This window comes from Cynara cardunculus, assembly GCF_001531365.2.
Source record: "Cynara cardunculus var. scolymus isolate 2C chromosome LG 10, CcrdV1, whole genome shotgun sequence".
NCBI classification, from domain to species: Eukaryota; Viridiplantae; Streptophyta; class Magnoliopsida; order Asterales; family Asteraceae; genus Cynara; species Cynara cardunculus.
In genome coordinates, this window is record NC_037537.1 from 5,218,674 (window position 1) to 5,230,411 (window position 11,738).

The 11,738-nt window shown below is 40.0% G+C and overlaps 1 pseudogene; it reads left to right on the top strand.

The window, feature by feature from the left end:
- LOC112519924 overlaps positions 1-11,738 on the top strand; it is a 60,478-nt pseudogene that overhangs the window by 38,820 nt on the left and 9,920 nt on the right.

The following is an 11,738-nucleotide window of genomic DNA, read 5'->3' on the forward strand; positions in this document are numbered from 1 at the left end:
TGTTAATAGCTCAAGCAATTTTTAGAAAATATATTAAATTACCCTTATTAATAATAGCTAAGAATATTGGCCGTATTTTATTAGGGCAATCTCCGGAATGGTATGAGGATTTCCAAGATTGGAATAGAGAAATTTATTTAAGATGCAGCTTGGATGGTATTCAATTCTACAGAAAAAAAAATTTCCTAAAAATTGGTTAAAAGAACGTTTTCTAAAAGAGTTCGACGACAAGCTAGAAATTGCTTATTCCGCAATGACACGTCAAGGGTTGGCGTCCGGGTTAGGAACTGTTGTATCTTTACTAGTTTCTTGTTGTAGCTATGGGCTAGCTATTTGGTATGGATCCAAATTGATTTTGGAAAAGGGTTACAATGGTGGAGAAATTATTAGCATCATTATGGCCCTGATGTTTGGGGCACTGTAAGTAATTACGCCCTTTAAAGTTCGTACAATATTTTGAACAAATTTTGGTTCAGATCCTATCTTAGTGTGTAATGAAGAATACTTTCATCAATCAATGTAATAAAGTTTAAAATTTTCCTGTTTAGTACCCATTTTGACCAATAACTTGCTAACTTTGATGATGACAGTGAAGTGGACGATAAATTTTGACATCCACATAATCAAATGTTACAAGATCATTAGGTTATCCATCAAAACAAGAAAACCAGAATATTTTGAAACTTTGTTATGTTAATTGAAAAATTCTTTTTGTTACTCTAAATAAGAACCAAGGAAAACTTCGTTATATTTTGATGCATCTTAGAGTTTGGAATATTCATCTTTAAATATCGTGGCTTTTATGCATACAATGAAGATGAAATCATACAGGAAGATATAAAAAGTGAAATCGAGCTCAAAGACGTGTACTTTAGGTACCCTGCATGCCCCCATGTCCAGACTCCAGATTTTATCAGGTTTATCTCTGCACATTCCAAGTGGTATGACTGCAGCCTTAGTAGGTCAAAGCAAAAACGGGAAGTCAACCTTCATAAGTTTGTTGGAACGATTCTATGATCCTGAAACCAGAGAAGTGCTTATAAATGGAACTTGATAATCTTGCAACTAAAATGGATAAAATCAAAAATGGCATTAGTTAGTCAGTCGGGAAGTTGTGTTGTTTATAACTACCGTAAGGGAAAACATAACGTATAGAAAAGAAAATGCTACCAATGAGGAGATTGAAGCGGCTATCGAACTTGCCCATGCTACGGACTTCATCAACAAGCTACCTTGAGTAAGTAAATTCTTACAGATTGCATCAAAATGCAACGAATTTTGCCTTAGTTCCTATTTAATATAACAAATAACTTTTTCCAAGATCGATATAACAAATTTTTTCAATTTCTTATTTAATGTAACAAAGTTCGGATAAATCTTATTCTTATACCCATTTTGACCAGTAGCATGTTGATTTTATAACATTTGATGACATGGATGTCTAAGTTTATCTTAGCTTGGTATGCAGAGGGTTTTTGTATTATACTTGAAAGAGATGATTACAAAAGAACACATACAAGCCATTATAAATAGCATACAGGATCCTAAAAAAGGAAAAAAATAAATTGACATACAAGGAGATCCTCAATAATGATGATCAATATTTGACCCCAACTATTACTCCATGATTTGTGTTTTCTATTTTTGTTAGAATATTCTAACACTCCCCCTCAAGTTGTGTAGTGGGATCTCCAAGAAAATACTCCATGATTTGTCTTTCATTATCTTCTTTAACCAAAGGATCTCGGTGATCCCTTTAACGATACCCCTAAACTCTGATTTTGCACTCGATAATGACACTACCTTCTGCTTCTTACTCCTCCAAGTCACCAAGTTACCTCCAAGAAGGGTGAAGTAACCGGCAGTTGATCGTTTGTCGTTAGGATTTCCTCCCCAATCAGCATCTGTGAACACTTTAGCATCTAGGTGTCCATTTTTTTTAAACACTATACCTCTCCCTGGTGTGCCCTTAAGGTATCAAATAATCCTCATTACAGCCCCCATATGATCTTTTTGAGGGTTGTGCATGAATTGACTTACCACTCCCACCGCATAAGCAATGTCGGGTCGAGTGTGAGCCAAGTAAATCAATTTTCCCACTAACCTTTGGTACCTTTCTTTGTCTGCTAATTTGGCTCCTTCGACCATTTTCAGTTTGTGATTCACAACCATGGGAGTATCGTTGGGTTTGCAATCCACCATACCAACTTCAGCTAGCAAGTCCAATATATACTTCCGTTGAGAGATAAAGATCCCTTCTCTTGACCTAAGCACTTCAATTCCTAGGAAATATTTCAAACCCCCAAGGTCTTTCATTCCAAATTCGGTGAAGAGATTTTTTTGAAGGGAGCTAATTTCTTCTTTATCACTCCCTGTTATGATCATGTCATCGACGTATATTATGAGACATGTAACTAATTTTCCTCTCCTTTTGTAGAACAAGGTATGATCAACATTACTCTGTTTATATCCATACCTTTTCATTGCCATTGTAAACTTCCCGAACCATGCGCGCGGAGATTGTTTGAGCCCATACAAAGCCCTACTTAGTTTACATACCTCATTTTCTTGAAAATCATCTGAGAACCCAGGAGGGGCTTCCATGTACACCTCTTCTTTCAAGTCTTCGTGTAAGAAGGCGTTTTTTACATCAAATTGATGAAGAGGTCAATCTCTGTTTGCTGCTATTGAAAAAAGTACTCTGATAGTGTCAATTTTTGCAACTGGGGAAAAAGTTTCAGAGTAGTCAATACCATATGTTTGTGTATATCCTTTGGCGACCAATCTTGCCTTGTGTCGCTCGATGGTGCCATCATAATTATACTTGATATTAAATACCCATTTACATCCAACTGGTTTCTTTCCTTGTGGTAACGTACATCTTTCCCACGTGCCATTTTTCTTTAGAGCCTCCATTTTCGTATTCATCGCCTCTCTCCATTCAGCCGTCTTCTCAGCTTCTTGAGCTGTGTTTGGAATTTGTTCTAAAAGAAGAGTAGCCGAAAAAGCCTTTGCAATCTTATCCACTCTCCCCCTGTCATTTTGTATCGGGTATTTAGAGGCACGAGGAATGTACTCCGGTGAAAACCGATTAGGAGGGACTCCTCTATTTTTTCTCGGAGGAAGGATAGGAGTGTTTGGTTGTTCCTCTTGTTACAAGAATTGACTTCCTGAACTATCATGCTTAGATGCATTTGGTGAATTATTATGATGTTGTACATTGTTTACCTCATTGTTCGCCTCTGGCTGGTTATCATCTTTGGAAGACTCATTAGTGGTATAAGCGGAAGCTGTCTCTGTGGCTTCGACCTCTTGGTTGTGGGAGCTGACTCGTCACCCTCTTCTATATTGGAAGAAGCAAGTTCGGTGGCGCCATCTACTAACTCTGTTAGAACATCCTCAAAGCAACTTTGATATAGCAACCAATCGAGGGATTCACTTACTTTCTCCCCCTGAGCACTAGATTGGTGGTCGAAAAAATAGTCAGATTCTATAAAGTCACAATCCAAGGTGACATGGACTCAACGAGTAATAGGATTGTAGCAACGATAGCCCCTTTGATGGACATCGTACCCAATGAAGACACATTTTTCGGCACACGGACTAAGTTTGTTTTGATTAGTCTTGGGGATATGAATGAATACTGAGCAATCGAAGACACGAGGTGGTAAGGTCATAATGGGTGGAACTATTACTTGGGTGGCTAGGACATGTAATGGAGTTTTATTTCCTAGAATTTGAGTTGGGAGACGATTTGTAAGGTATCTTGATGTAGCAAGAGCTTCTGGCCAATAAGAATGAGGGACCCAAGATTCAATCATAATGGCACGAGTTTTTTCGAGTAGCATACGATTTTTCCGTTCTACGGTACCATTCTGTTGAGGGGTGTTAGGACACGTGGTTTGATGGATAAGGCCATTTTCTTGAAAAAAAGTTTTCATTGTTTTGTTCACAAATTATGTTCCGTTATCAGAACGGAGGATCTGTACTTTTTTTCCAAACTGAGTCTGAATCATTTCATAAAACATAAAAAAGATTTCAGGGACTTCTGATTTATGTTTCATGAAGTATATCCAATTCATTTGTGAAAAATCATCCACAAATAAAACAAAGTATTTGAACCGGCTATTGTTGCTATTTGGGGCTGGGCCCCARACATCGGAATGGATTAACGAAAAAACAAAATCAACTCTAGTATTACTTTGATTAAAGGAGACCCTATGATTTTTTGCTAGAATGCAGGTTTCACATTTCTCATGAATGGAGTTATTTAAAAAAAGACTAGGAAACAAAGTTTTAAGATAGCTAAAGGAAGGATGACCAAGTCGTCGGTGCCATAACCAAAGTTGTTTTCGGTTGTTCCATGAGCAAGCATGGCATGTCCCTTGTGAACTACCTCATCCACAAAGTAGAGACCTCCTCGTTCAATACCACGCCCAACTATCTCCTTTGTACGAATGTCCTGTAAAATGCAAAATGTTGGATACATAAGCGCCACACAGTTGAGTTGTTTTGTTACTTGGCTAATAGATAATAATTTTGAGGATAAGGAGGGAATGTATAAACAATTGTTTATTTTCATCTTGTCCGAAAAAGTGATAGATCCTCCCCCTTTGACTTCAACACTTTCGCCACTAGCAGTCTCAATATGAGACTTAGATGGAGGTGAYAGATTACAAAAATCTTTAGAATCATAGGACATGGTATCCGTAGCCCCACAATCAAAAATCCAGTTTTTCGAAATCCTCGAGTGAGAGGTGGGCTGAACATGGCAGGCTTTGGTCTTTTCATTTGGTTTATTAGGGCCCTCTCAGTTAAGAATGTCAAAAAAAGAAACATTTGGGAGGAAGAATTTAAAGTTAATAATAGAGGGGTTTGAGGTGTAACTCTCAAACCCTTTACCTATGAGGTTTTCATCGGAGGTCACCGCCATTCCCCCAAACCCTGTGCTACTTTCTTGTTTCCCTTTTTCAATGGGATCTCCTCCCACACCTGCCGCCAAAGCACCTTTGCCATCAGACCTGAACCGTTGGTTGCTCTTTTGCTTATGACCGTCTCCCCACCACTCTGGGTAGCCAACAAGTCTGAAACATTGCTCTTTGGTGTATTTCTTCATCTAGCAATAGGTGCAATATAATTTGGATTTATCTTCTTTTTCCTTGGATCGAAACTTTACTCTTTGTGCCGAGTCTTTGGCAGCCAAACCCATCCCAATTTCTGTCAAGTCACTATTAGAGGGACCTGATTTCAGTATATTAAGTCTGGAAACTTCCCTCCGTATTGTGGCATATGTCGTATCTACAGTTGGAAGAGGATCCTTTTTCAGAATATCTCTCTTGATTGGTTCCATCTTGTCATCAACCGCTGTAAGTAACTGGTAGAGTCTCTGCTCTTGAGTCTTCTTATTGTAGATCTGAATGTCTTATGGGTCCTTCATTGGATTTAGGTCTCTCCTATCAATAGACATCCAGATGCTTTGTAGTTTATTCCACAAGTCTTCCAATGTATCTGATCCTTGTCTGAGTGAATTTTCTTTCTTATGAAGATCAAATACTTGCAACGAGTCTGTTCCAAAGTCATATGTGGTGGCTAACCCGTCCCAAAGAGCTTTTGCGGTTGGATACTGTGAGACATTATTCACCAAATTGGATTCGAGATTTTGGATAATCCAGGTGAAAACGCACTGAACATCTTGTTCCCATCGTGTATATGTTGTGTCTGTTTTCGAGGGAGGCGAGGGTTCCCCTGTAATGTGAGAACTTCTACCCCTACCTCCAATGGCTTTCTTCATCAGGGTTACCCACAGGGCATAGTTGTGACCACCGAGTTTAATCCCAATGGATAAATTCTCGGAGTTAGTTGTTGTTTGTTGTGTTCCGAGACCATTTCTCAGAAGTGCAGCAATCTGCATCGTCAATTCATCGGGGATTTGATTGACAATGGCTTTGGTGTTGGGCATTTTTGTTGGAAATTGGTAGGAATTCCCAGGACTAAACATGCTTTGATACCATCTTAGCTTGGTATGCAGAGGGTTTTTGTATTATACTTGAAAGAGATGATTACAAAAGAACACATACAAGCCAATATAAAGAGCATACAGGATCCTAAAAAAGGAAACAAATAAATTGACATAAAAGGAGATCCTCAATAATGATGATCAATATTTGACCCCAACTATTACTCCATGATTTGTGTTTTCTATTTTTGTTAGAATATTCTAACAGTTTATTTTCCACTTCTCATAACCTTTTTGTAAACGGGTACTCATTTAATAAAGTGTTACAATATCAGCAAGTTAGTGGTCAAAATGGGTACAAAGGTATTTTGAAACTTTGTTACATTGATTCATAAATAAAAAAATCTTCGTTAAATTGAATAGGAATTAAATCAAAAATTGATGCATTTTGCCCTTGTACAAACTACACTATCAAATATTTACCAGAAACATAAAGCAGCCACTTAAATTACCTCATCAATTGTGTTCTGCAGAGGCTTGGTACAATGGTGGGTGAGCATGAGACCCAGTTATCTGGTGGCCAAAGAGCAAGAGCTATTCTAAAAAAAAAACCCTTCTTTTAGATGAAGCAAGAAGTGCATTAGATGCTAAATCCGAGCGTTTAATAAATGTGCTCGACACAGTCATGGCCACTCAAACGACTATGGTCATTGCACATCATTTATCTACCATCCGAAATGTTGAGCTCATAGTTGTGGTTCATGCTGGAAAGCAGCTGGAAAAAGGTAACCTACCAATCCCTTTTTTGTCTTTGGAGTGTGGTTCACTACAACAAAATTGGTCTATTAGGACGCCCAACTGTCCTTCTCCACGTCCTAATATAGTACTCACTAGGACTTTAAGTTTATATGATCAAAATTATGTCCCTTGTCTTGTATATAGGTGTTGTAATATGTTGTTAGGGTTTAGTTACTCAACCTAGCAAGTTCTATCGACAAAACTCACAACCTAATAGGAAACCAAAAAGTAAATCACCCTGATAACCTTTTTATAGGTCACTTTCAAAAGTACAAATAGTTTAGTACGACTATTTACTGTTTGTGTCCTACTAGGTTACCCAATTTTGTAGATAGAACTTGTTAGATCGCTTAATTTTGTCCTAACAACTTCTTGCAACGCCTTTAGATAGAACACCAGTTTTTGGTCTTACAAAACTTTGAGTACTTTAATATAACACATGCATGTCCTAGAAGACCCATTTTTTTGTAGTGGTTATTGTATGTTAAATTAAAACAAGTACCTCAAGTTGTAAAAATAATAGCATGTCTAATTAGGTAATCATAAAGAGTTGATAAAAGTTCCTAATAGGGCTTATGCTCTGCTTATTCAAATTCAATCAGGTAACATCAAGCAGAAGAACAAGAACAGGTTTTTGTAGACATGGAACTAGCAGATAACCAGCAAAGTTCATGTCTCGAATCATCAGTTACAAGGTCCCCTGCAAATCGTAGATCTTTCAGAAATATAATATGTTCCATAGAAACAAGAATTGTAAGCAGAAAAAAAAAAAGAGGATATGACTGGAACCGAGAGGGTAAAAGGCATTCCTATCAAACCGATATTGTATCTAAACAAGCCTAAGCTGCTTGTTTTGTTCCTTGGATTTGTTGTTGCAGTTGCGCGTAGTGTGTTTTACCCTATACATGGGTTGATGATGTCATCCGCCATAAAAATCTTGTATGAGCCTCCGAACAAGGTTCGTAAAGGTTCGAGTTGTTGGGCACTAATGTTCGTCGGTGTGGGCATTTGTTCCTTGTTATTTGTGCCGTTGCAGAACTGTTTTTTGGAGTTGTGGGAGGTAAACTGATTCAAAGAATCCGCTCATTTGTCTTTCCAAAAGATTGTCCACCAGGAAATGAGTTGGTTTAACAAACCCGAACATTTAAGGTACGTACACAAGATTTGTTATCAGATAGATTGTTTAGGTGGTCGCCACATGTGAGTTATTCAGGAAAGTAACCTTTGGACTTTTTCTTGTAATTGCATGACCTTCCGACAAATTTTAAGGCATTCTTGTGTTAGACCTACGAAAGGGGATATTTAGGTATATAACCTTGAATGAAATTTTAATTAGATCCATGAGCTTCTCATGAGTACAAAGCAATTCTTTTCATTAGTAGGCTAAGAGATTATGGATTTAATTAAAAATTCATTTATGGTCATATCCCTAAATGACCCATAAGGTGGAATGAATTCTGTTAGTGTTAGGACCTTTAGATTCAGCTTATGATATTAATCAAATACTCTAGATGATCTTTTAGACAATAACAGTGCAGCGGAAACAATATATGAACAAACAGAGTAAGAAATCAATCAAGAACACAGATGATGAAAATGAAGAATACGAGAGAAAAGCTTCAAATGATTTTCAATTCTATTGAAAATATTGACAATTACAATACGGGAAGCAAACTGAATTACAAAGGCCTAAGCTACTATTTATACTAGTTCCTAACGGCTTTTCTGACATGACCTAGACAAGTGAAATGATCTAAGCCGTTCAAATAAAGTAGATTACAAACATAGTCACGTGAGAAGCACGAGCAGCTAACTAACCTAAGTAAAACAGTAGGAAGTGGTTCTTCATAGAAGATAAACTGCAGACCCTCTGTGAGACATCCCAGAGGCTCTGCTGGATATGACTTGTAAGCACTTGAAGACAGAGGACCAGTTTCCAGAACCTCTGTGAGAGACAACAGAGGTTCTGTCAATCTTGACTTATACGAATGATCATCTTCTGTTGTTGGTCCTCTGTGGTCTTCTGTGGTAGAACCCCTTCTGTCAACACTTGCAGTAATACTTTTTCATACTTTTACATTAAATGAAATATGAGAGCTAACAATCTCCCCCTAAGTATGAAAAAGTAAAAAAAATGACAATTTAAAGCAAGAGATGACTTAATTGAAAGAAATTACAAAAGGAGATAAAATTCATCCTCTGAAAAAGAATTACATAAAGAAAGAATTACAAAAAATGTGTTACATAAGCCAATGCTATTACAGAAGTTTATCCAACCGCAGAGTCTGGATAGTCGTCTACTGCATATAGCATGTCAGTCTTGATGGTTCTATAGACATTGAAGATCCATTTTCTGAAGTTGACTTGAATCTTGATAACTTCCAAAATGCCAGACACTTCACCCATCCTTAGATGCCCTTTGTTCACCTCTGCCAGCGCCCTTTTGAATATCCACTCAAGAGTCTCTATGGAGTACTTGTTTGCTTCTGTCGGATCAAAGAACCTTAGGATGTCATCTTTGTCCAAGAACACAAACCCAAAAATGGGGTTGCGAACAATGGAGTTGGGATGACACCTAAGTATCCATCCTGGCCTGTTATTTGGAGGGGTGATCTTAAGATCTGACTGGGCTAACCTCATTGCTATCTCGAAGTCCTTCTGGCTGTAGTACTTGACTTGTGCGTGCATGACCTCGATAAGCCTTTTAAGCGACAGAGCATAGCTTGACCACCTCTCCATGTATTTGTTGAGAATTTTGTGCAAGAAGATCAAATCAAATACACAGAGGTTGTGGAGGTCAGCATCTGTGAATGTGTACAGGTTGTCGTGATCCCTCTTCACAACGTATTGAGCATAGAGCACCGTCCTCTTTAGCAGGGTCCTTGGAGAAATAGTTTCAAGAGACACAATCATGTGCTCTGAGAAGACTTGCTCGCGTGGCCTGGTGAGCTTAGAGAAGTGGAACTTGGCAGCGGCAGAAGGAATACCTGTGAGCTCTGGATCATAGGGGGGCTCTGTGTCTACTGCAGAGTATCTCCACAGCAGAATCTCTTCCACAGTAGAAGCAGGCTCTGTGCGAACTTGTTGCATGGGAATCTTGCTCATTGATTCGAATATTTCAAAGACCCTTCCTACTGTGGCGGATTCTAGCATTTTGACTTCTTCTTCTTCAAGAATTGACTTCTGGGTGGACCCCTCTGCAAGGATAGGTTTGACAGTTCCTTGCAGAGCGTCGAACGTACCCGTGGACGTTTCTTCTTGGACTTGTGGGAATTTTGATGAAGGGCCTTCTCCTGCTCTGGGGACGGGGCCTCTGCCCTTTCTTGCTTGAGCCTCTGCCAGAGACTCCTTTAAAGCTTGAATGAGCGCAGGGTCGCTGTACTCCTCTTCATTTATTTGTTGTGGAGTCTCTGAGCTTGACGACCCCATCTGTGGTGACTCCTCTACAGCTTTGCCTTTGCCTTTGCCTTTAGGCTCTGGTGCCTTTTCTTTGCCTTTTGAGAACAAGGAAGCTGTGGAGTCCACTATCTTGATGCCTTTGGCAGAAGTCTTCTTTGGCTCATCTTTCTTCTCAGCCTTCTTCTCCCCCTCATGACGATCATGGTCATCACCTCCTTGATCGTCATGGTGTTTGGTGGCTTCTGCCTTGCATGTTTCCAAGGGAGCCTTCTTCAATCTCTTCAGAATCTTGGTGGCCGCCTTCTTCATTTTCTTAATGACCTCTTCTGTGAGCACAGAGACGTGGCTTATGTCTATCTTTGTCGGCCACTTCAACTTGGAGATGCTTCGATAGATTTCGCTTCTAAGGAGGTCTCCCTCTTTCATGAGCTGGGAAGTGCAGTCTCTGATCGCCGTGTTGGAGGCTTGGGCCTCTTTAAGAAGTTGGTCTGTATGTTTGCACACCATATCCCCTAAGGCTTCGACCATGGCATCTAGCTCTCTGCGAGTTGCTAGATGATTGATGTTGGCCCTTGAGGATTTGGTGTCGATGCCGTAGGTGATCGCAGAAGAGAACATGTTCTTGATCTCGTTCATGAACTTGGAGTAAACTGTGTAGCCCACAGAGATGAAGTCAGCAGCGAACTGGGCGGCCATCTCTGATAGTTCTGTCTTCAACGTCTTGATTGAAGAAGGATTGAGGGTCAGAGCATTGAATGCCTCTGCAAGATCATCCTTCTATAGGACAGAGCTCTGAAGGGTTGAAAGCGTAGACTTGAGTTTTGTCGTTGTAGAGGTCAACTCCTTCAAAGCATCTGTGATCGGGGCAAGGTCCTCTGTCATCGTGCGAGAGATAAACAAGCTTTTCAACTCGTCAATCTTTTGGAATACCACTGTGGCGAAGGTTTGTAGCTCCCCCTTCGTCACATAGGCATCCTGGGAACCTAGATCACCAACACATGGTGACCTAGTAGCCTCGGAGCGTGAGGCGCCCTCAGCGACTGGTATATCGTAGTCTGCTCGGGGACTTCCACCAGATCCTTGAACTTCTCCAAGAGGAGACCCTACTGGTGTTCTGTAGATTTCGTGCCCTGTAGGTTTAGAGCCTATCATGGCAGAGTGATCTGGTGGAGACATTGGGCGTTCTAGACCCTTTGTCGCGGTGACTCTCACAAATGCCTCTGAAGCATGGTCTGGGTGGTCACTCTTGTGTGGAGAGGCAACAGATGCCTCTCTAGGATGTCTCGAGTCCATGGGCGATGGGACTCTTGTAGTAAAACCTTCATCCTTTTGAGAGGATATAGGAGTAGAAGGTGGTTGCCCGGCTGTGTGATCGACAGAGGACTGAAGAATGTCCTCTGCAAGGTTAGGTTGGGTTGGGTTTGGCGTGTGCGCGCCTTGTTCAATAGGGGATCCCTCTAGAACAGGGCCCCTAGAAGTGTGGGTAGCACAGGGAGGAGGGCTAGGATGTGTACCTGAGGTATCTTTTTCTCCCTCTCCTAACTCCACTTCTTCTTCTTCTTCTTCTTCGTCTAAGACGACTTCT